The 21,987-nt window shown below is 44.7% G+C and overlaps 1 protein-coding gene across 1 annotated transcript in view; it reads left to right on the top strand.

The window, feature by feature from the left end:
• The first annotated feature begins 3,390 nt into the window (after positions 1-3,390).
• Positions 3,391-21,987, top strand: part of LCP1 (lymphocyte cytosolic protein 1) — a 51,812-nt gene continuing 33,215 nt past the window's right edge. The window contains exon 1 of the mRNA XM_065633451.1: positions 3,391-3,456. The gene's annotated coding sequence lies outside the window, so the exon portion shown is untranslated. The remainder of the gene's footprint in view (positions 3,457-21,987) is intronic.

Below are 21,987 nucleotides of genomic sequence, written 5' to 3'. Positions count from 1 at the left end.
TTGCAAGTAGATAAACTTCAGACTTCAGTGCAACTTTGCATGTGGACAACATTAATTTAAATGAAGTGTAGCATTATATAAAACTGTAACTAATAGAAAAATAATACTATGATGAAAGAAATGAACACAGTCCTGAAGTGTATAAACAGGACTGGGTTCAGATTTGACACCTAGCTAATGGACTTGAATGACAGCTAAACAAGGGGATGGAGAAAGGAAGAAGCAGAGGAAGCTTGAAAAGGAAGCCTGGAGTTCAATTATAGCCATACTGAGTTTGAATAAATGGTCAAATATCGCAACAAGATGAGCTACTGCTATGCAAAAATAACTTGAATCTGGTACGGTTCATGAGGTCACCCAGAGGCTGGGGACAGCATCCTTGCAATAAACTGGAGACACAGAAGGAAGAATATAATATTAAGAAAAAAAACCCCAAACAGCTCAACAACAACCAAACCCCCACAATAGAGGACTTTTTAAAAAGCCAAAGACCATTAATTTCAAGAATAGGTACAAAACACTCTATAGCTATGCCTAGACTTCCTGGGTGATACACTGTATCTTATCACTCCAGTCCTCCATTCTTCAGGATTAGGGTTCTGGCACCTGCCACATGGATCATAGCGCAGGATAATAATTCGGGCTGGAAGACACATCAGGAGGTCTCTAGTCCAAACTCCTGCTCACAGCAGGGTTGCCTGTGAGGTCTGAGCAGGTTACTCAGAGCTTTACCCAAGGACAGAGACCCCACCACCTTTCTGAGCAACGTTTGGGCCTCCTTCTATAGAAATCAAGACCTAGAGTGCACACCCCATCACGGCATAAGTCTAAAGATATGGAAATGCTCAATTAGAGGTAACCTGTGTTGAAACTGGTTGACAGACCAAAGATGGCAAGAAACATTCACATATTTGGATAAGAAGAAATCATCAGTGCCTTGAGGAGCACTGCCTGCGAATTGCCCGGGGGCAGAACAGGCTGGAAAGAAGCGAAGCGGAGGATGAAAATGGAGTGGAAGAACTCCTGACAGCGAGTGTGCACAGCTCATTCAATTGGCTCAGGGTCAGGGAGGGAGGTGAAAGCACCAGGGGGAACCCTGAAGTTGTGGAGGTGAGCAGGAGGGATATGAAGGAAAACATGAGGCTAAGTGGGGGCACTGAAGAAAATGCAGCACAGACAAAAAACCCTGGTGTTTTTGGCAGGGAAGGAAGATAAGAGTCAAGCAAGCTGAAGGGAGAGGGAATGTGATTTTCTCATGAGACAAAATTGCCCATTATAGTTGGTGAGATTCAAGATAAAAATCAAAACAAAAGAAGAACTGAGAAGTATAAAGATGGTGGCCACAAAAACATGGCTGTGGTCACCACCGTAGGTCTAATTTAGCTCAAGACACCAGACAGCTGAGCCAACAAGCCTCATCAATGCTGAAGATGGGAAGAAGAAAATTATTTGTGGGGAAATTCAGCCTGGTGAATACGGAGAAGCAGAGTAAAAGATACAGGAGCAAAAGAAGGCACCTGTGATGAACAGGTTGAGACCCTGCAATGGGAGAAGAGCAAAGTCAGGGGCAGAAGAGAGCAGGGGGAAACAATTTACCACAAACATATTACAAAGAGGGAGAGCAGTACAGAGAGACTTCAGATGTGGATCAAAAGAAACCTTGATACAGCTGTTTTCTGCTCTAACCATGGCCAAATAACAGGAACTTCCTGCTGGACGGTAACAAAAGCAGGTTAATGTTGACCACGAAAAAGCATCTATTCTGTGTATCAGCTTAGAGGAAAATTTTAGTTACCCTTTTAAAAGCCATATTTTATTGAGCAATATAGTCACCGTGAAGTGCAATACACAATACCAGTAAGATATAACATTGTGCTTCATTTTGTTCTTCATCTTGAATCTTTCCCAACTTTAAGCACAAATTTTCCCTTCTCGTTATCATAGTTTTTACATCTTCATTTAAAAGGTTCCTTGTGCAGCACTGTTCGACACAAGCAGAACAGACAAACCTTCAACCAGACTTAGCTCCTGCCTCTGATCTAAATAGGGGCAGCCTGGTCCCACCATGCAAACATCTGCAAACTCTGTACACACACCCAGGACTTCTTGCTTTGATTCATCCGTTCACAGAATTATTTTGGCTGGAAAAGACCCTCAAGATCATCAAGTCCAACTGTTAACACTGGCACTAAACCATGTCCCTATGAACCTCATCACAGAATCACAGAATGTCAGGGATTGGAAGGGACCTCGAAAGATCATCTAGTTCAATCTACCCGCCGGAGCAGGAACACCCAGATGAGGTTACACAGAAGGCGTCCAGGCGGGTTTTGAATGTCTCCAGAGAAGGAGACTCCACAACCTCCCTGAGCAGCCTGTTCCAGTGCTCTGGCACCCTCACCATGAAGAAGTTTCTTCTCAAATTTAAATGGAACCTCCTGTGTTCCAGTTTGCACCCATTGCCCCTTGTCTTATCATTGGTTGTCACCGAGAAGAGCCTGGCTGCATCCTCGTGATACTCACCCTTTACATGTTTATAAAGATTAATGAGGTCACCCCTCAGTCTCCTCTTCTCCAAGCTAAAGAGCCCCAGCTCCCTCAGCCTTTCCTCATACGGGAGATGCTCCACTCCCTTAATCATCTTTGTGGCCCTGTGCTGGACTCTCTCCAGCAGTTCCCTGTCCTTCTTGAACTGAGGGGCCCAGAACTGGACACAATATTCCAGATGAGGTCTCACCAGGGCAGAGTAGAGGGGAAGCAGAACCTCTCTCGACCTACTAACCACCCCCCTTCTAATACACCCCAGGATGCCATTGGCCTTCTTGGCCACAAGGGCACAGTGCTGGCTCATGGTCATCCTGCTGTGCACCAGGACCCCCAGGTCCCTCATCTACATGTTTTTAAACCCCTCCAGGGATGGTGACGCAAACACTTCCCTGGGCAGCCTGTTCCAATGCCTGACAACCCTTTCTGTGAAGAAATCTTTCCTAATACCCAATCTAAACCTCCTCTGGTGCAACTTGAGGATGTTTCCTCTCGTCCTATCACTTGTTACTTGGGAGAAGAGACCAACACCCTCCACGCTACAACCTCCTTTCAGGTAGTTGCAGACAGCGATCAGGTCTCCCCTCAGCCTCCTTTTCTCCAGGCTGAACAGCCCCAGTTCCCTCAGCCGCTCCTCATCAGACTTGTGCTCCAGGCCCCTCACCAGCTTCGTTGCCCTTCTCTGCACCCTCCCCAGCACCCCAACGCCTTGCTCACCCCAACGCCTTGCTCACGTGCCTCGCCGCCCGCCACAGGCGAAAGGGGCGTGTCCGGGGGCGTGGCCACACGGGCGGTGGGCGGGGCCTCCCGGCGCGGCAGGGCCCGGCGCGGCGGCGGTGGGAGCAGGCGGAGGGGGGTGCGGCAGCCCCGCCGCCCGCCCGGCATCGCCTGTTGCAGCGCGGCTCCTGGCTGGTAACTATTCCCTGATCATTATAATTAACGGATAATTCCCTATTTAGTTAATGGATAATTTATTGTTATTATCATTTTCATTATTATCATTATTATCATTATTATCATTATTTCCATCCCGGTGCTTACCGGAAAAAAAAATAAAATGAAATAAAAATTAAATTGAGCCTTGGCCGCTCGGACGGGAGCGGCCGGGGAGAGCGGCCGGTGACACTGTCCCCAGGCGGCGGCGGCGGCTGAGCGGAGGCTCCCGCAGTGGGTGCGGGAGCCGGGGGGCGGCTGAGGGCGTGTGTGGAGCTCTGTATGGATAACATACATCCCCCGAGGGGCTCGGAACGGGGCTGGACCGCTGCTGGTGTCACACTCTGCCTTAGCACTGCAGCACCCGCTGGCTGGATGGGGTAGCAGGTGTAAATCTGGTGTTTCCTAAAGCAAACTGGGTCGAGCTGAGCCAAACCTCCTCAAATTAATCTCGGAAATATAATTACTTTCAGAAATAGACTCGGCACTGCAGTCCAGGTTCAAGCAAACCACATTTGATCAAGTGTGAGAGAGATCTTGCCTGGGTGTAAAAAGTCTGTTGTGAGTGACTTAGAAATGTGGGATAGGGCAGAGAGAGGACTTGGACAGGACAGGGAGGGGTGGGACACTGAAGTAGAGGCAGTTTTAGCATCTCTGTTACCTGAAAATTATCTCATTAGGTTGCATTTAGGGACTAATGTGTAGTCTGCATCTGTGTTATGTGAACAGTGACCACCAAGCATCGTTTTCTATGTCAAAAACTGCTCTGCTGATACAGTCAATCTTAGTATTTATTTTTTAAATTCCTTTTTGTCCACAGGGTCCCGCTAAAGACAACTTCTTTATAGCGGTAATAGTTTTGAGAATTTCTGAAGGGCATTTCCCTTGACTCACTATGGAAATGAAGAAGCTGGTTTGCACGTTGCAGATGACTCTGCTGTTTGTCCCCTGCCTGCAAGGTTAACATTTCCCTACCAGGCTGGCAGCAATCAATTCCCCTCTCTTGCCTACGCTTCTGCTCTTCCTTTGCACGTATTCCACTGCGGAAAGTGAGTGGAATAGGCTGAAGGAAAAATTTGGATGTCTTTCACAAAAGAAACTGGGTAAATGAAATTAAAGGTATGGCTGCAATGTCCATAATGAATGCCAGAGGGGAATTATTTATGTAACAGGCCAAGGCATTTACATTTTTTATGTAATCATCATAGAAGAATCAATACCATGCCCGGGTGATTTATTTTATCATTGGCTTTTGTGCGTAGCAGTGCGAGATTCAAAGCAAAACATCACAACGAAGAAATACACCTTACGTGTGTGCCCTGCCAAGTCGCGAGGTCTCCCCTGTTAGGCTGTAAGCTCGTTTGGGCAGCTCTGGTGTCACTGTCTTTGGTAGTAGTGACATTTGCATGTCCGCCAAGGTGTGCCCACCCACCCTGGCACCCCCTTCCAGGGGAGTCGGAGTGGGGGTGTTCATACTCGCCTTTGGGTTTGGAGTTAGGGTACAACCAGGGTGAGCATCCAAACCTGGGAGCCCAGACACACTCCTGAGTCCCCTGCTCAGATGCAGGCATGTGTTACTGAAGATGACACCATGAGGAAGGCGAAAAAGACACCTGAAGGATACCAGAATCCTCCTACTGAAACATTTCTTATGTGGCGAAATACTGGGTTGCAGTCTTCCCTTGGAGGTAAATGGTTTTATCGAGGTTTTATGACTGGCAATAGGGATAATCCAACAAACCCTTGCCAAAATTTGTAGTTTTTCTTCACTGGAGCACTGAATTCAGCAGGATTAGTAGTTTCATTAACATGCATGAAGCCAAGTGTTTGGTAGGTGGGATGTTGTGTCGGCCCAGGTAGAGCAGATGATGGTACTGTGCTTGGGCTTGGCTGGGTCCCCTCTGCCAGGCACCTGCTGGCCAAGATGTTAGGAGAAATCCTTCCCACAGTGCTGTCTCCTGGCTCTGCAGCAATGTCTGCATGTCTGTATGGGCCAGCGCTAGGTGGTATGTGGACCCCAGACTGAAAACCCGGCTTGTCAAATACCAGAGTGTGATTTAGGGAGCCAAACCACCTGATGTTGCAGAGTGAGGCTGCAGGTTTTGCATCCTGTATTCTGCGAGCGGGATGAAATTTTGCTTTTACAGGGGCCCCTGGCAAAACTTCTCCAAGCTTCAGTGGGATTGTTTTGTTTTGTTTTGTTTTCTTTCAGATGAGAGGAATGAGGTGGCCTTTGTGTTTGCAAGATCAAGGCCTGACTTTTTTTTTTTGTTTCAGCATAAAAGACATTTACGAGAGCTGTGCTTAAAACACCATCTCACTCAAAGGTTTGCCTGAGTTTTCCCTGGTGGGGAAAGAGCCTTTTTCCATTTTCTGTTCCAGACCCTTCCCACGGTGATGGCAGGGGCCGTGACAGCAGCTGAGTGGTGGCACAGCCACCTGAGCGGGTGTCTGGTGTGGCAAGACAGGGGGGAGTGACTGTGGCCCCAGATCTCCAGCAGTGTCTGGCACTGATTTCCATTGGTGATCTCTCTTGGGTGGCTGTCTGGATGGTGCTTCCATCAGCTGCATCCAAAATTATGCCTCAGTTCCTTTAATGATTGTTAAGAGGTACTGATTGTGAGGGGGAAGGCCAACAACAGTAGTAGTCCAGTAACGGACTATGTAATACATCTTATCTCTGATTTAGAAAACGATATGAAATTCAGATGAAACTCCCTTTCCCATACCACCACATCATGTGGTACTTTCTCATGTCCCATCACTGTCTTTATGATAGACCTGCGGTTCCTAAATTTTCCTGTGTACAACTCACACTTCGTATAGCCCTTGCTCCATTAAAGGTACAATGCTAAAAGAGAAGTGCTGAGATGGCTCAAACCTTCCAGTCGCCCATGCCAAATCACAGAAAGGAGCAGCAAGGAACCACAGGCAGGGCTGTGTTGGGAGCATGTACTGGGAGATGAGGAATTCAGAGGTAAACTTCTGCTCCTCTGCATGCACATGTGTAACCTGTACAATTGCTAAATAACCAAACTTATTAATTTACATGTTATTTATTAATTTATTTTACAGATAACCCACAGATTTAGCTCATGAAAATACAACCATTCATCAGAAATTTTATTATTTTCCTTGTCTCAGAGAATCCATATTTTTGGTTTTGATGGCTGGAGGAAATAAATACCAATTGCAATGGTGTGGGTTGCCAAAATAGAATGATTTTCACCAAGAAGCAGCTAGGACCATGCTGTTAGTCCTCCTACTGACCTTTAGTATTGGCGACATAGGGAGCACACAACTGGAAAATTCACAAATTGGTAATAGCATTACAAGGTGGACTTGAGGGATGGATTTCTAAATTGGTGGTGTACTCTGCAAAGAAAACATCAGCTGCTTTTCTTTCAGTATTTTGCTTTTCTCAGGCTCTCCCTGTGGGCAGAAACCCTCTGGAGAGTGCCCGAGCAGAGCCCCTGACCCAGACAGCTCCCAAGAGCCCTGAAGCTGGTCCCGCTGCGTGCAGGTTTAGGGGCCTGAGTCAGATACCTGGTGTTAGGGAGGGGAATGATCCCATGTAAACATCTGCAGTCTGTAGCCTTCCTCTTTTCCTTCCTACCTTACCCAGTGACCTGGTGAACCTTAGTATATACAGTGCATTCATTTCGTTCTCTCTTACGGGAAGACGGCTAGTTCAATTTCCTTCTCTCTTATGGGATGATAGCTAGTCCACTTAATCAGCATTTTGAATAAACCTAATTTATTTTTTAATCTGCTTTAGCCTTATTTAATCTGTTTCTATTGTTATCCTTATAGGTTTTTTTAAAGAGTTTTATTCTGAATCAATATTTAAAATGTTTCCTTAGTTAACATTTTCCTAGTTTAAAATTAGTCCTTGTTGGTTTTCATTATTGAACCTTCAATATTTACTCTTCCTTTCCTGTTGTTATATTTTAGCACTAGTAGACATTTATTAGATTGTGAATGTCTGCCCTTGACTACTGCCATTTCAGGAAGCCACTTAAGTTGTTTTGTAAGGTTTTTTCTTTAAAAAAAATCTCAGAAGGTCAACACATTTCATTTTGTTCTTGCAAGGCCTTATCCTGCAGGAATTGAACTGTTTTCACTGGGAACACTCATACGTATGAGTGAAGCAATCAGATATGTTTTTACATCAGAAAAGTTTCCTTCCTCATAGCACTGCATTTTAATGTAACCCACTGAACATGAGATTTGGGGGGATGAATGCCAGAGGTCCCTTCCAGCCAGCATAGCCATGGTCTCTCTCAGCCTCATTAAACTGGGTACTGCAGGATGAAAAAGCGTGGTTAAAACCCTAGTGTTGAAGTATTTGTTCAGCAGAGTGGCAGCACATGCCTTTCACACCACACTTAAATCAGCGAGTCCAAAAGGTTTTTGGAAAAGGAGGCCAGCATCGTTTCTGGAATTGATTTCCCCAAAGACAAAGCACTGCAAAACTGCAGGAAAAAAATACTTGTTTCAGAGACCTGAGTATTTTACAAAATGTTTTTGTTCTGTAAGCAGAATTTCTTTCCCCATTACAGTTCCTGTCACTGTGCTGTTATGTTGCCTAACCCTGAAATGAAAGCAGTTTTGTTAACTTTTTACAAATGCTTGTTGCCATGTTGGGACTGATTTGCCTGTCCCTCTCAGGGCAGAAAAAACCAAACCGTACCAAAGCAAGAAAAGTTTTATTTTCTTGTGTGTACCAGAAAAAGGGAGCCAGTATGCTGGAGTGGAACTGAGTGAAAAAAAATTCTGAAAAAAAGCCAGAGTCACTTTTTTTTTTAATGATAGTTTTTTTATGGTCATCATAACAAGGTTAAATAACAAGGAAAAATGGAAACCCCGGTGTACGCTGTTAAGCAGAAGTCCCAAGTTGAATCACTGAAGATGTACCTAAAAATAGTATCTTTAGAAACAACTTCTTTGTTTCATGATTATGTAAAGATAAATGAGAACATTCTCTAATTTTTCCTTTATTGCTTATGGGAAGAACTGAAAAGATGAAATTTCAGTGTGTCTTACAGACAAATGCTTCCTTGCATTTACAAGAAAATAAATGATTTATGCCATATATCAAAATCTTTCTACAAACTATACAACTTTTACCCTACTTTTAAATTCAAAAGCATCTGTATTCCTAAGTGTCAGCAAACTTTTCTAGCATTTATTTCCTGTTGTTTTGTATATAGTCCTTGCTTGCCTCACATTCTGTTGAGAGAAATATGAAATACAATTTGCAAGATTTTTATGGTGAAATATTGGTAATAAAATCTCAAAAATGTAACTAGTGCCTATTAGTTAGCTTTGGCAGGCTATTTTTCTTCCCTTCCCAATATGTTTGCTGTCTTTATGTACAGGCAGGTGTCATGACTTTGCCCCTCAGTTTTTTCCCCTGTGTATCCAGGCCAAAGTTTTCAAAATAAAATGTAGATTTCAGATTACCTAGTTTAAGGCATGAAAAAAATAGAGCAGTCTCTGGAAAGCACTGAGCAGCTGTGGTCAGAGAGCTGTGCTGTGCTCCTCTAGGTCCCGGGGAAGAAGATGTGTCCGGGCTTTCTGGAAGACCTGCAGACTAGAAGTTCATGGAAGTCCTCAGGTCCTGGATCTCAGAGTTCACCCAGTTCCATCCGGGGCTAGAGAAAACAGCAAAGACTGCACAGCATAAGTGGAAATAGCTTGAGTTACGTTTTCCAGGCACAGTGAGGTCATTTGCATGTTAGTGACTTGATCAGCTTGGCTTTAATGAGCAAAGGTAATCAGAACTGTGATAATACAGGAAGTGTGAGCAGGATCACGCGATGAGCAACAACAGAACGTGTATTTTTGCCTATGAATTAAAATGAAGTAGTTTATGTATTCTTTAAAAAACCCCTTAGTTTCTCCTAGCAGTTCTATTTTAAAATGCCCAGCTTGACATTTCTTCATGAGCATGCTTACCCATCGGCTTGGACCCTGCTCATCAGGGGGGTCCTCACTGTTGTAAGGCTAGGCAGAGTAACTCCTAGCTTTGATGAGCTCCCCTTGCTAAAAAGACCCAAAATCAGAGGCAAGCATCCTCCTCACCAAGTACCCAAAGCCAAGTGCCTTGCCAAGCCTCCTGGTGGGGTTGCCTCCCTAAAGAAGCCATCCCTGAGTTGGGGAATGAGCTCCCTTGTACCTGGTGAGAGAGACCTGCGGTGCCATCAGGTGATAAGCTCGGGGGCATCTGCTGCCTTTGAAGTGGTGCAGTAATTACACAGACATCAGATGGACATATGGGGTGAGTGGACACTGGGGCAGAGGAATTAACACTGTGCTGCTCCCTTCCTGACAAGCTGGGGTCGTCGGCCACTGAAGGTCTCACATGCTCATGAGAGCGCATTTCTCAGAACTAACACCAACCATAAACTCTTTAAAAAAAAGAAACTGTCTTCAAATACGCATGTCAGCAGGGAGCCTGATAATTGCAAAAGTTGTTGGGTTTTAGGTAGTACTGGAGCTATCAGCATGCGTAGGGCATTTGGAACAAATAATTAAAAAGAAGTCCTGCAAAGGGAAAATAATGTCTTGCACATTTTGCCCCTTGATGATGGTAAATGTTTTACAGGATGAGGCAGTAATCAGTTTCTTTATTCTTATATTGCAAACACAGTTCTTATATTGTCTGTTTTCCTCGGAGAGATTGCTAGGTTGAAAAAGAGATACCAAAGGAGAAATACTTCCCAGAAAATGAGAAAGACATCAGAGAAGGAAAATGTGCTTACTAAAGATCCTTCAGACTCACCTTTAATCTCCTGTAAGTAACAGGATAACTGATACATTTTACACCTGATTTCTACTGTCAGAAAGATTTTTAAAAATTGTTAATATATCACATTTTCATAAGAAATGCCACTCTTCCCCTGCCTTCTTTTCATTTTGGGTATTCATTCAGTTAAAAAGGCAGTGCAGCCTTAGTGCTGTGATACACCAGTAAGCCCCAGTATTCTTGTGTGGATGCTACACACATAGAAGAGAAAACAATTTTTCAAACCAATTCAAAAAGCAGCTGTCAGGTGGGGACTGGCATTTTACACTGATTTTCAGATAACCCCTGCTGGCTGCCCTGGCTGCAAAGCTGCGAGTGCCCAAGCATTTGCCTTTGTCTGCAGTTTTCATTTGCATCCCCATGTCCAGATTTCGTCAACATCCACTTTCACAATTACATGCCTCACGTAGACAAGCAGGAAGTCGGAAGAGGAAGGACTGTGCAATGGTTAGACCACTATTTCAAACCATGCGCGATCTCAGATGTATATACTAAAAATATGTCTTTTTCTAAATAAGAGAAGTAAAATACATTAGTCAGTGGCAGCTCAGTTGCTACCAGCATTTGAGCCAGGTTCTTTAGGCAAACTCAGGTATTTCTGCCCTACTCTGCTTTCAGTGTCTACATGCTCTTAGTTAAATGCGTTTGTGCAACCGATGGTAACCAGAAATCCTAATAGCTGCAAGAGAGGTGTCCTGTTAGGCTGTGACCACCATGGACCTGCCATGTATTTATCATCTCATGCTTTCTCTCACAGCCTTTCTTGTGGGGAGATTTGAGGCCTCTCCTGTGTTGTCCCAGGTGCACACAACCCACACAGTGGCGTGGCCCAGAAATTTTGGACAGAAACACACAGCCTTTGCTTAAGTTCTGACTTATTTTGCAAGGGCAGGTAGGGGGACCTGCGGAAAAGATGGCCTTTAATAAAAGCTGAGGTTTGTGGCTGCAGATACCTGTGTGCTGGGAAGGAAGGGAGACCACGGAACTTTGCGGAGAGGCTGCAGAGCAGCTGGTACACAGGATTTTACTAAATGCACAGTAATTTTTCTCTCATTCATGAGTCGACATCTCTTGCATCCATTGCTGGAACATACCCTTGGGCACAGAGTAGCTGGAGCATCATAGTTCACATGCCAGCTGTCTTCATGGTGCCTCATTCCTGTGGCTGTGACCAGAAATGCACCCATCAAAGGTGTGCGCCTGTGCTCTAAGTACACAAAGCTCTCAGTACTGAAATCTCACTGGGATGTGGAAATATGCTTGCTTTTAAAATGAAAGGTAACAGATCTTCAGCCTTGGAGGAAACAGAGATTACAACATACAGCTGAAGCTGCCGAGGAAATGTAAAGAGGCTGAGCTAAACGAGGTGGTGGATGCCCCATCCCTGGAGACATCCCAGGCCAGGCTGGACATGGCTCTGAGCAACCTGACCTAGGTGAAGATGTCCCTGCTCATGGCAGGGGGTTGGACTAGATGAGCTTTGAAGGTCCCTTCCAACCCAAACTATTCTATGATTCTATGGTTCTAAATCTAGTCTTTGCAAAGGCACCTGTGAACCCTCTTGTTTAAGCGCGATTTGCTAGTCAGAGCCTGCAGCATGCTGTTGAGGACACACGGTGTGCTGCATGTGAGCATGGTGGATCTTTGTGAAATGAGTCAGGAGAAGGTTGGTTTGTAGAGGATCACTGCAGGCCGTCAGAGACACCCCCTCAGTTTTTCTTCCTCTTCCTGTGGCAGGAGCAGCTCATGTGCAGAGGAGGGAGAGGGACCAGGCCAGCTGTTGGGATTTTCTTTAGTGTGAAATCTTTGCGTTACTCTTCTATAGTTTGGCTGTCTAGTGTTTCTGACAGCTAAAATGCATATTGGGTTGCACACTACTCAGTCATGTAATACAGAATGCTGTGAAGAGCTGAAAACCATATTTTGTTATACCAACAACTTAGGTACTTTCCACACTAATGCTTAGGAAAGGATTTAGAGTTACTGTCTTGTTGGAAACTCATTGCTGCTCATGTGAAGCTCATAACTCACCAGGTGGGAAAAGGCAAAGAAATGCCTGAAGGGGCGTTAAACCAGCCAAAGCAAGTTTGACCAGGAGGCAGACTGCTCCTGCCACTCTTGACACTGAACCCTCTTTCCCTTGAGCTATTCAGTGGTTGTGCCAGTTTTTTATCTCAGTCTCATTCCACTTGTCCTGCGTGCCTGTCCTTCAGCCCTGGCTAGCAAAGGGGATGGAAATAAAAGTTGAAGATGGTCCTGCTTTCTTCTCCCCTCACCCTTTGCAGCTCTCTGAATGATGGTGGTAGAGCAAACCGTCCTTCTATCTGTCTCTTATATCTGGTTTCTCTTACCTCCCTCTCTGTCTCATCTGGGACAGTTCAAGCCCTTTGGGGAAGCTTTTTTTCTTATCCTCTGTCTTTCTTCATTCGTGGAACCACAGTGCCCAAAGGCTCCAGGAGCTCTTGTAGAAACCAGCTCTAGGAACAAAGAAAACACCAAAATGCAAAGGAAAAAAAAAAAAAAAACGTTGAGCAGCTAGGAGGATTCTGGAAGAAAAATTCCTGACTGCATTACTCATTCCTCTATGCAAACCTGAGGTGCCAGGGAAGATGTTTTCTGGCCAGCACATCACAGTGACTGAGGCCATTTTCATCCCTGAGCAGTAACACGGCTCATTGTACCTGGTCCAGAGTTCTGGAGTGGACTTCATGGCCAGTCCGTACATATTGCCTATGGTAGCACTTGCCAGGCGTGTCTTTGCCACCAGCTTTGGTGGGAACATGCACAGCAGAACACAACTGTCAACCTCAGGAGGGATGTGTAGATACTCCTGCCTCTGGAGATCTGCAGACGGCTCACATTGCAGCCTCCTTGGCTCAGTCCTTGTGGCCATGGAGCGTGCAAAACGCCGCCAGCACTGTGAGGTGTCAGAGCTGTGGGAGGAAACCATCTCACACTGACAGAGCACCAAGAAATCCTGCTGCCCAGGTGGTACTTCTGGTGCCCATCCCTCTGTGTGCCCTCAGTTAACCTCTGTGAGGTGTGCAGAGGAGACTGAGGTAAAGAATAAGCTTCCATGAATGGCTCTCAGCTATTTGGGAAGCTGGTTTGGCTCCATCCTCCCCATCTATGGACCATCAGCTTTCCCTCGTCCTTGCTGCTGGCACAGGGCAGGCACCAGCCCCCTGCGCGCCTGTGTCTGGTCCTTGGCACATCTTCAGCTGCCTGGCCAGGGCGAATGATGGCAGGGCTGCTGGCCATGCCTCAGTTGTCTGAACCAGCCAGTTGTCTGCTTCCGGATCATGACATAAGCTGGCCAGTGGTATCGTCTGCAGAGGTTTCCTTCATCTCGAACGTGTTGAGGGGTCTGTGTCCCCACAATTTGGGGTGATGGCGTTTGCCATTCATTCATTGTATGCGGCACTGATAAATATCGGAGAAGGAGCTAAACGGGTCTGCCCAAGGTCATCTCCAAAGCCAACCTGCTCATTGGTGCAGCTGTGTAATGAGGGGTGGAAAGTGGGCAGCAACGCTGGCTGGGAGCAGAACTCCTGACACTGTCGCTTTTGGAGTTTCGGATTAGGGGATGGGTTGTATGCTCTTGCTCCCTACATGTCAGTGAGTGCCTAGAAAAATGGACCTCGCTGTTGACTTGGGGCTGACCTGCAAGAATGCTGTGGTCTGTGCATTTATTTAGTGGGATGCAGAGCTGAATATGGTCAAGCGCTATTGATCCTTGGGCTGTTTATACAGGGGGTTTCTGGGCAGCTGCCTGGAAGAGTTTGTTCTTTTTCCGTGATCTGGAAGAGCAAGGAAGGCACTGGGTGGGATTACCGGTGTGTCACTTGGATAGCACAGGGCTTATCTCCTGGCCCTGCCCTGTGGACGGCCTTGATTTCTAAATTCCTGATGCCACTGACGAACACACAAGATCATTACTGTGGTGGAGTTTTCATTTGCTACCAAATTGTTTAACATTTCTGTTTCCCCTGTGCCCCTTGAATGCTGTGTCAAAAGAGTAATTAATATTTGTTTCAAGTTTATCTGTCTTTTAGGTAACACTAAATCTAATGTTTCACGCTCTTTTTCAAGAACAGTTGTTTAGGGGCTTTTTTGAGTCTTCTAACATTTGAAAATATACCTGATGACTTTGCCTCGTTGGCTTTCAGTGCGCATTAGCCATAGCAGCATGGAAAATGGAGCAGCTAAGTGAGGATGAGAAGATGAGAAACTCCTCTGCTTGTCTGAGGATGAGCTCTGTCTGTCTACTAGCAGTGATATGTATGACACCCACTGGTAGCAACAGCAGCTTCTATGTGAGCGAACTCCTGCCACATGATACACATCTGACACTTCACACTAAGTACTTGCTTACGAGTGGTGGATCTTCCATCTCTCTGTGTTCCCTCAAAGATCTTTCACTTTAAGCAGTCAGCAAAATTAAAGTCTAGTTTTCTCTTTTACGATATGTGCCTTCTGTATGATTGCTAACTTAACTATTACCCCAACATAAAGGTTCTTCCTGACCATATTTTAGTCAGGTGCTAAATACATTGTTTGCTAAAATTTGTCCAGGCTGCCTCAAACTTTTGCTCAGATGTGCAAAGCCTCGCAACCTTGGCCACCATTTCTGTCAAAGCCCAGTTGCTGCTCTATCTAGACTTCTCTAACAGAATTGGAACATACCTTTGGAGGAATACCCTTCAATTGCCTTGCAAAGTTCATTGACATCTTTTCAACCTTATCTCAGCTGAGCTTCCAAGGGGTGTCAGTGCCACCCACTTGGCCAGGAAGGTGTTTGGCCAGCAAGATGAAAAACAAATGCAAGGAAAAGCTTGGGTTTGCTTATTTGAGACAAGCAAAGCTGACACTGAAAACATGAAGGAATCAGAACTGGCATTTTGTGGGGCTTGGGCTGATGCAGAATTACAGCTAAGACCAGCTGCAACTGGTATTCATGATTGCTAGCAGGGAGAGATGGGCAGAAATGTCTCCCCATTCCCAAGTTTTTTCCCCTCATATTTGTCAGTTTATGTATGTCATGGATGGGATTCATCCCAAATACAGGCTCTGACTCAGAGGTTTTCTTAATCACCATGTAAAAACATCTACTGGGACTAGATTTGTTGGGAAAGAGTGTGACCTTGTCTGCACCCCTTTTCCAAAAACAAGATGCACCAGGTAAGAGTTTGTTGGATTTGGGAAAACCTGACCTCAGATACCTCCTGTGTTTAATTTCCATACTAATGCCTCATACCTCATCTGCTGGAGGGTGGTGAGTCCTCCTGAGGCAGAGCCAGGAGCAGAGCTGGCTCTGCAAACACACCTGCAGCAAGGCTGGAAATGAAATCCCCTTGTTTCAGGCGTTTGTTTTCCAGATTCTGTGATTCTGTACTGAGATTTTTTTTTTTTTTAATGTACTGTAGGAAGACAGCAAGTTCCTCCTAGGGGAAGCAAATTTCCCCTCCCAACAGGGAACTAATAACTGCTTGTATGGGTTTCTGAGCAGCAGTTTCTGTGCAGAGTTTCAGGATGTTGACCCGCCCGGCTTGGAAAATCCAGGTGAGAGGCTGCAAAAGAAGTGGGGCTTCTTAGAAATAATATTTCTTAGAAACATTATGAAGAACACTGGCAGAACAGCACCGTGTGAGCACAAGCAAGCAGAAACTGCTAGGGCAGGAGTCAGGGAGTGAGGAAATGACAAGAAGTAGCGGGAGAAGGGAAAAAATATAGAAAATGTGCCAAGGGAAAATGAAATAATAAAGGGAAACATGACAAAAGAAGAGGAAGAGATAAAAGAATATAACTTTTACAGAAGCTGAGTGAAAAAAGCAAAACCAAAACGACAAAAAACCCCAACCAAAACCAAAACAAAACGAGAAAACCTCAAACAAAATCCAGAAAAACAACTCACACCAAATAAACAAAAAAAACCCCCAACCAACCAACCAACAACAGAAAAATAAACTAAAAGTAAAGCAAACAGCCTAGGAGGTAAAAATTTTCAACATTTAAAAAGATATAAAATCAAAATATAATGATAGATTGTACAATAAGGTATGTATGCAAGCATGCCTGCATGAACACGACATTTTGTTCAGTCCTACAGGTGTTTGTATGCAGATTTCTGTCTGAATCCAAAGCAAATTGAATTATTATTTCCTTGGCAAAAAGCCACCTGTGGAGAATTTGTTCGGAAGAGCAGCTTCATTTATAATTGTGGGGGATATTTTCCTGCTATCACATCACTTTGCAGCAGAAGACAGGTACTTGAAATTCTGGCAGTGGGGTGGTAGCGCCTGGGTTCCCAGCAGAAGTGTTTTATCTTTGCCGTGACAGCTGCCCCGGGCACGTGATAGAACCTGGCGCCCACATAGTAGACAGTGGAGGGGACCTGGGGAAGCCAATTTTGCTACCAAGCCCAAGCCATCTACAGTTCGCTCTCCAAATATTGAGTGAGAATGAGGCTGTTAAGTGTAACAGATAAATGAGAAGGTTGGTTAACTACGAGACAGCTTTTGCCAGATTCAAATTTCCAAAAATTATGACTTTGTTTCCTCCCAGCTTTGCAAAAAAGCCCTGTCATAATTATAAACTAAACATAAAAACATTAAAAATAAAACATCTGTTCCATTTCTCCATGCTTTTTACTCCTATAAGCCTCTGGCCCGCTGAACCATCAAAGTCACATTTTCATACTTCCACCTCCCGATCACGAAGGTGAAATATTTCCTTAAAGAAAATCAGACCAGCTAGGAAACAGATTTTGGGTTGAGTCAAGGTCTAACCAAAACTCCGGTTTTCATAGGAGTGCAAAACAACCCAAAACCATGAGAGCAAACATTGTTGCAACAGCCTCTGCAAATGACTCTTCTGGACCCATATCCTCCTGGAAATGGGTTTATCAGCTAGCGGAGTCACTGCTGGTCTCTGTTCGCGATGTGGGATTTGGGCACTTTCCCAGGAGACCCATGGTTGCCTGCCCTCCTTGTGTGGGCCACAGCTACTCCATTGGCTAATAGTGGCCAGGCTCTCCCAACCTCTTCTTCTCTCCACCCCACCAACTAAAAACTAAGATTAGCTCATGCACCGTTATTAATATTTCAGTAATACTCCCCGTTGCAACAAATGGATGGTTCTGCTCAATAATTCATGGCTGGGCGTAGCTTATTAAATTTGTAGTGGGGTATACACTTTCATGTTATTTATTTATCATTGCTTTCATTTTACAGTTGTTTTTTTCCCCTGCTATTTCATTTTTCACTTGCTTAAATGCGTCTCCTTCAAAGTTCAGACTGCTTGCAGGAGATTAATCTTGTCCCTTATGCCTTTTAAGTAAGGCTAAGCTCTTACCACAAGGGCCATAAGGAAGACTTTCAGACACCGTCATTTCAGAGCAGGCAATCCCTTTGAAGCAAGTGACTTTGGGGCTTTGGTACCGAGTCAGACAGCCCAAAGTTCATCCCTGGCCTCAGAGCTATCTGCTTTTTGTTTCACAGGGATGTCTGGCTCCTTCTGCTGAGAGAACAAACTTCTCCAAGACCAGCAACTGATTGTTGCCCAGTCTCTCCTAATCACCCACACATATGTTTTGGCTGGTTGTACCCCCTGCTTAGGAGTGATCTTTTGTTTTGCTTTGTGGAAACAGTCTACTCATAGCTTTTTTGATCTTTGTGGCTCATCTTTATTACTAAATAAGACAGCCTGTCAGCGAAACTGAAACAAAGATTGCCTTAGAAGACTCATAGCCAGGTTTTCAGATTTAAGGAATTGGAAACCAAAAGCTGCACAAGCATATAAAATCACAAACCAGTCTCCGAGCCTATGTTAACAGGACATTATCCTCCTGGCCGTTCTTGTGCCCAGCTCCAGGGGAACTGGTGTACTTTGGAGAGCCACTTCTCAGAATGACCTCACCCAAACCACACTTTTCAGTATGAGGGAACATCTTTTTACATGCCTCTATCTCCAGATGTGCCAGTATACAAGCCTAGATGTCCCTGTCAGCCCAAGCGTAAATGCCTTTTTGCTGGTTTGAACAGGAGGTTGCCAGCTCTGCTTTGTGGCAGAGGTTTCCCTTCATTGTCTTCATACCTGTGTAGGCATGGGCCACCACCCTCCATGCTACCTTCTCCCTTCTCCTCTGGCTCCACGCAGCAGCTGTGCAGGGCCGTGCTGGCAGTGCTGATGCAAGAGCTCCATGGGGGTCGGTGGGTCCTGGCATGGAGGGTGGTGGTTGCATGGGGGTTGGAGATCCCATGTCTTAGGGAGGGAGAACATGGTGGCAGACTCTAGATAGAGGTGAAGCCCTGCAGGGGTAAGTCTGTCCCCTCCTTCTTGCATGACCAGAGTGAGACAAAGAATGAGAAGCTCTTGTTGCACCAATAGATATTTCATGGTATCATGATTTCCTCCCCCAAAAGACCTCAGTATCTGTGCTGTGACAGGTTCAATGGGATCACCCGTCATTGCTTTGCATTCTCAGGGCTTTTTCTAGCAGATGTAACGCAGGGAGCGTGCAGCGTAAAAGGTATTATTTTCACATGCATCCTGCAGAGCCCATAGTCTTTAGCATTCTCCTGCAGAGATCAGACATGGCATTTCAGGATATATTGCTGACACAGACAGTCCAAGCAGTGGGTCAAATTACCTCCCCCCACTTGAGCACACACCATCAGAGTAATGACTTCTGCTTCACAAGGACTCATTTACCTTTCAACAGCATTTAAGTACTCAGGGTCCATTTTCAGAAACAAGGCAGGCATTTCAGTACCTAAATCACTAGTGGCTACAGGAAGTGTCACTGACTTTAATAGGAACAAGAACAGGGTCACATGGAATAAAGGTGTGATTCAGATAGCATCAAACTGTAGTGGGAATTAGATCAGGTCCTCTGTACTTATATAAGAGCAAGATATTTTTTTTAAATGAGATCACTTTTAAATAATTTCCATTAATTTTGATTTGCCCTAGTTTGTCATTGATCAGGAGGTTCTTCTCAAAGGGTTAATTTAAAATTGTGGTGTCATTAAAACAAAGATACTTTGCAAGGTCCACAGGAAGCTTCCACTGTCAGCTTGGAAGATCTATGATGCTGTCTCTGCTCTCCGCCCCACCACACCCATCCCATCCTGTGTATGTTCTTGGATGGAGGACCTGTCCACAACTCATGACTGTATCAGCAGTGGCAAGGAAGGTGTTGCATTATACAAATGTCATTTTGCAAAATAGCGGCTTTTGGAGAAACTCATTCCCTGAAGCAGAAGCAGTCTGCAGGAAGGCAAAGGTCTTGGGAAACTGCAGTGGGCAGTTACAAATGTAAGAGCCAAGAGGTGGCTGTGCCAGAAAGGCCCCCACAGGAATACCCTTCCCTAGTTCTCACAAGGAAACTGTTCCCCTACAGCAGACCCCAACTCCCTCCTGGGCTGGGGATCCCTACAAACCCCCTCCGGGCTGCCAGAACCAAATTCTGCCAAGTACAATGAAGCTGCTGTACCTCTTCTTAGGTAGATGCCCCATTTCCTCTGAATATAATTCCCATTCATTGGCAGAAATGGGATCGGTGGTTCCTGCAGGCTTGATGGCCTGAGAAAGCAGGCAGTCACCACCCTTCCTAAGGGTCCCTGAGGCACCCGAGGGTGAAGGGGAGGAAGGTGAGAGCCCGTCGGCAAGCAAGGAGGCAGGAGTGAACACACGCTGCCACGCAGAGCTCCGGGGCTGGCTCAGAGGCAGAGGAGAGCTGAGGCTAGGGGAGAAGAGGAGAAAAGCCGTGCAAGGGTTTGACACCTGCGGTGACACGGTCTGGCTGACCTGCAGTGAAGCGTGGCTGCATTGCACTGACAGCAGGATGATGGTGCCAGTGTTGTAAGAGGTGGGTGGGAAGAAAGGTCTTTCAGGCACATGGATGGTAAGGGGAAAGGGTTTTGAAGTGTTTTAGTGGTGACAACGGAAAAGAAAGGATTGGTTTTGACCTGTTCTGCTGTGGCTCTGGGGCATAATCTGTTTATAATTATAGTCTTCTGTTAATGATTAGACACAGTGCATGTTAATTTATGGTACTTAATTTGTAGACAATCTTATCTGTTTCCTAATGTTTTTGCCTGTAACTGGAGGAACATCCCTCTCTAACTCTTCTGCCTTTCATGCAAGCAAACTTCAAAGTAGCTTCATTGGAATTTTGGCCCTAAGACTTGAGCTGTAAGTCAAGTGTATTTTTTTTTTAATGCAGGACAGTAATGGACATCTAACTTAGTAGCACAGTGCATCCTATTGTAACACCATCTAGCCTGTTGCTAGCCATAAGCATACTTTATTGTAAAATACAAGCTATTTATATTGAAGAGTTATGATTCAACACACATCTAGGAAACTGATACTATAATGATTTCCTGCAGCATTCTGCCTCATGTAAGAAATCACAATAGAGAGCTCATTATCATACATTGTCAGCAATACCACAAGCAAACATCACACAGGTATAAGTTAACCAGGTATAGGTAGGAGTTAACTATTGCACCGTACGAGTTAAATGTATTTCAATCCTGCCAAATAAAATTGTTATTTGTGTGATGCTTCACAGATGCATGGCACAGAATTTAAATAATGTGTTGTAATGACAGGACTTCAGCTGGGGTTGTGCGTAAAGACTACTTAAGTTTAATAATGATTGGAGAAACAGCATTATTAGGTATACAGAGCAATTTTCCAGTAGGTCTTGAAAAGGGAAAGGGACTTATGGTCCGTATGGCAAATATGTAAAAATCTTTTGTTTATACTTGCCTTTTAAATCCATCATATTTTAAATCTCATCCCCACTGTCCTTGTATTTCTAAGCTTGTTAGAGGACTGGTTTAGCACAGCTGGTGCCTATTGGTATGTACTGGTGTGAATCAGTGCTGTGTACTGGTGACACAGTATAGAGCTCAGTCTGAGATGAATATAAAATATCATACGCTAGTGTGGAAAATCTGAGTCCCTCACCTACCTCTGCATAAGCTATAATACCTCAAGAGAGGATGTTAAAAGTGCTTAGCAAACATCTCTGACAAGGAAACACCCGCCACTAGTTTTCCTGTTCAAATAAGATGTTAGATTTAAGGCGTAGAGTATAATACCAAATAACGGTGTGGTATTATCCATATGGTGCCCTTTTCCATATCTCAGAAGAGGTATTGAAGCATTTTAGGAATTGTTGTGGAGAGCAACAGCAATTATTAACAGTTTGGAAAAAGTCTGTAAGAAAGAAGTTGGGGCAGATCATTGGGTTGATCTTAAATATCCTAGAAAACAAAGAAGAGGAGCTATGGCATAGTCTATCAAATAATGAAATACCACAGGGGAGGTATTTTTCTAATAGAAAAAAGGTCCTCTATCAACAAAAATGCCTGGGACCTGTTTCAATATAATTCTGAATGCAGCGAATCTATGTGTGCTTCAAGGATGGATTTTAACTATGGGACTTTGTTCATGAGAAGGTTTTCCTGAAGCTTTCTACATCAGCATGTAGCTGATGGTCTAGCTGGTCTGAAGAATTGTGAATGACAGTTTTTATATTAAAGCCACTCAGTTTGTTTCATTTTTCAGCTGCCTATTTTCAGAGGTAAAAGTCAGAACAGTTGTTAAAAAAGCTGAAGGATGATTCTTCAGCCTGTGAAAAGTGGTGGGAATTTTGCTGTTAAGGCAGGACATTCCCTAAAATC

This window comes from Caloenas nicobarica, chromosome 1, assembly GCF_036013445.1.
Source record: "Caloenas nicobarica isolate bCalNic1 chromosome 1, bCalNic1.hap1, whole genome shotgun sequence".
NCBI lineage: Eukaryota > Metazoa > Chordata > Aves > Columbiformes > Columbidae > Caloenas > Caloenas nicobarica.
The sequence above is the reverse complement of the archived record's forward strand: the minus strand, read 5'-3'. Positions and strand labels throughout refer to the sequence as shown.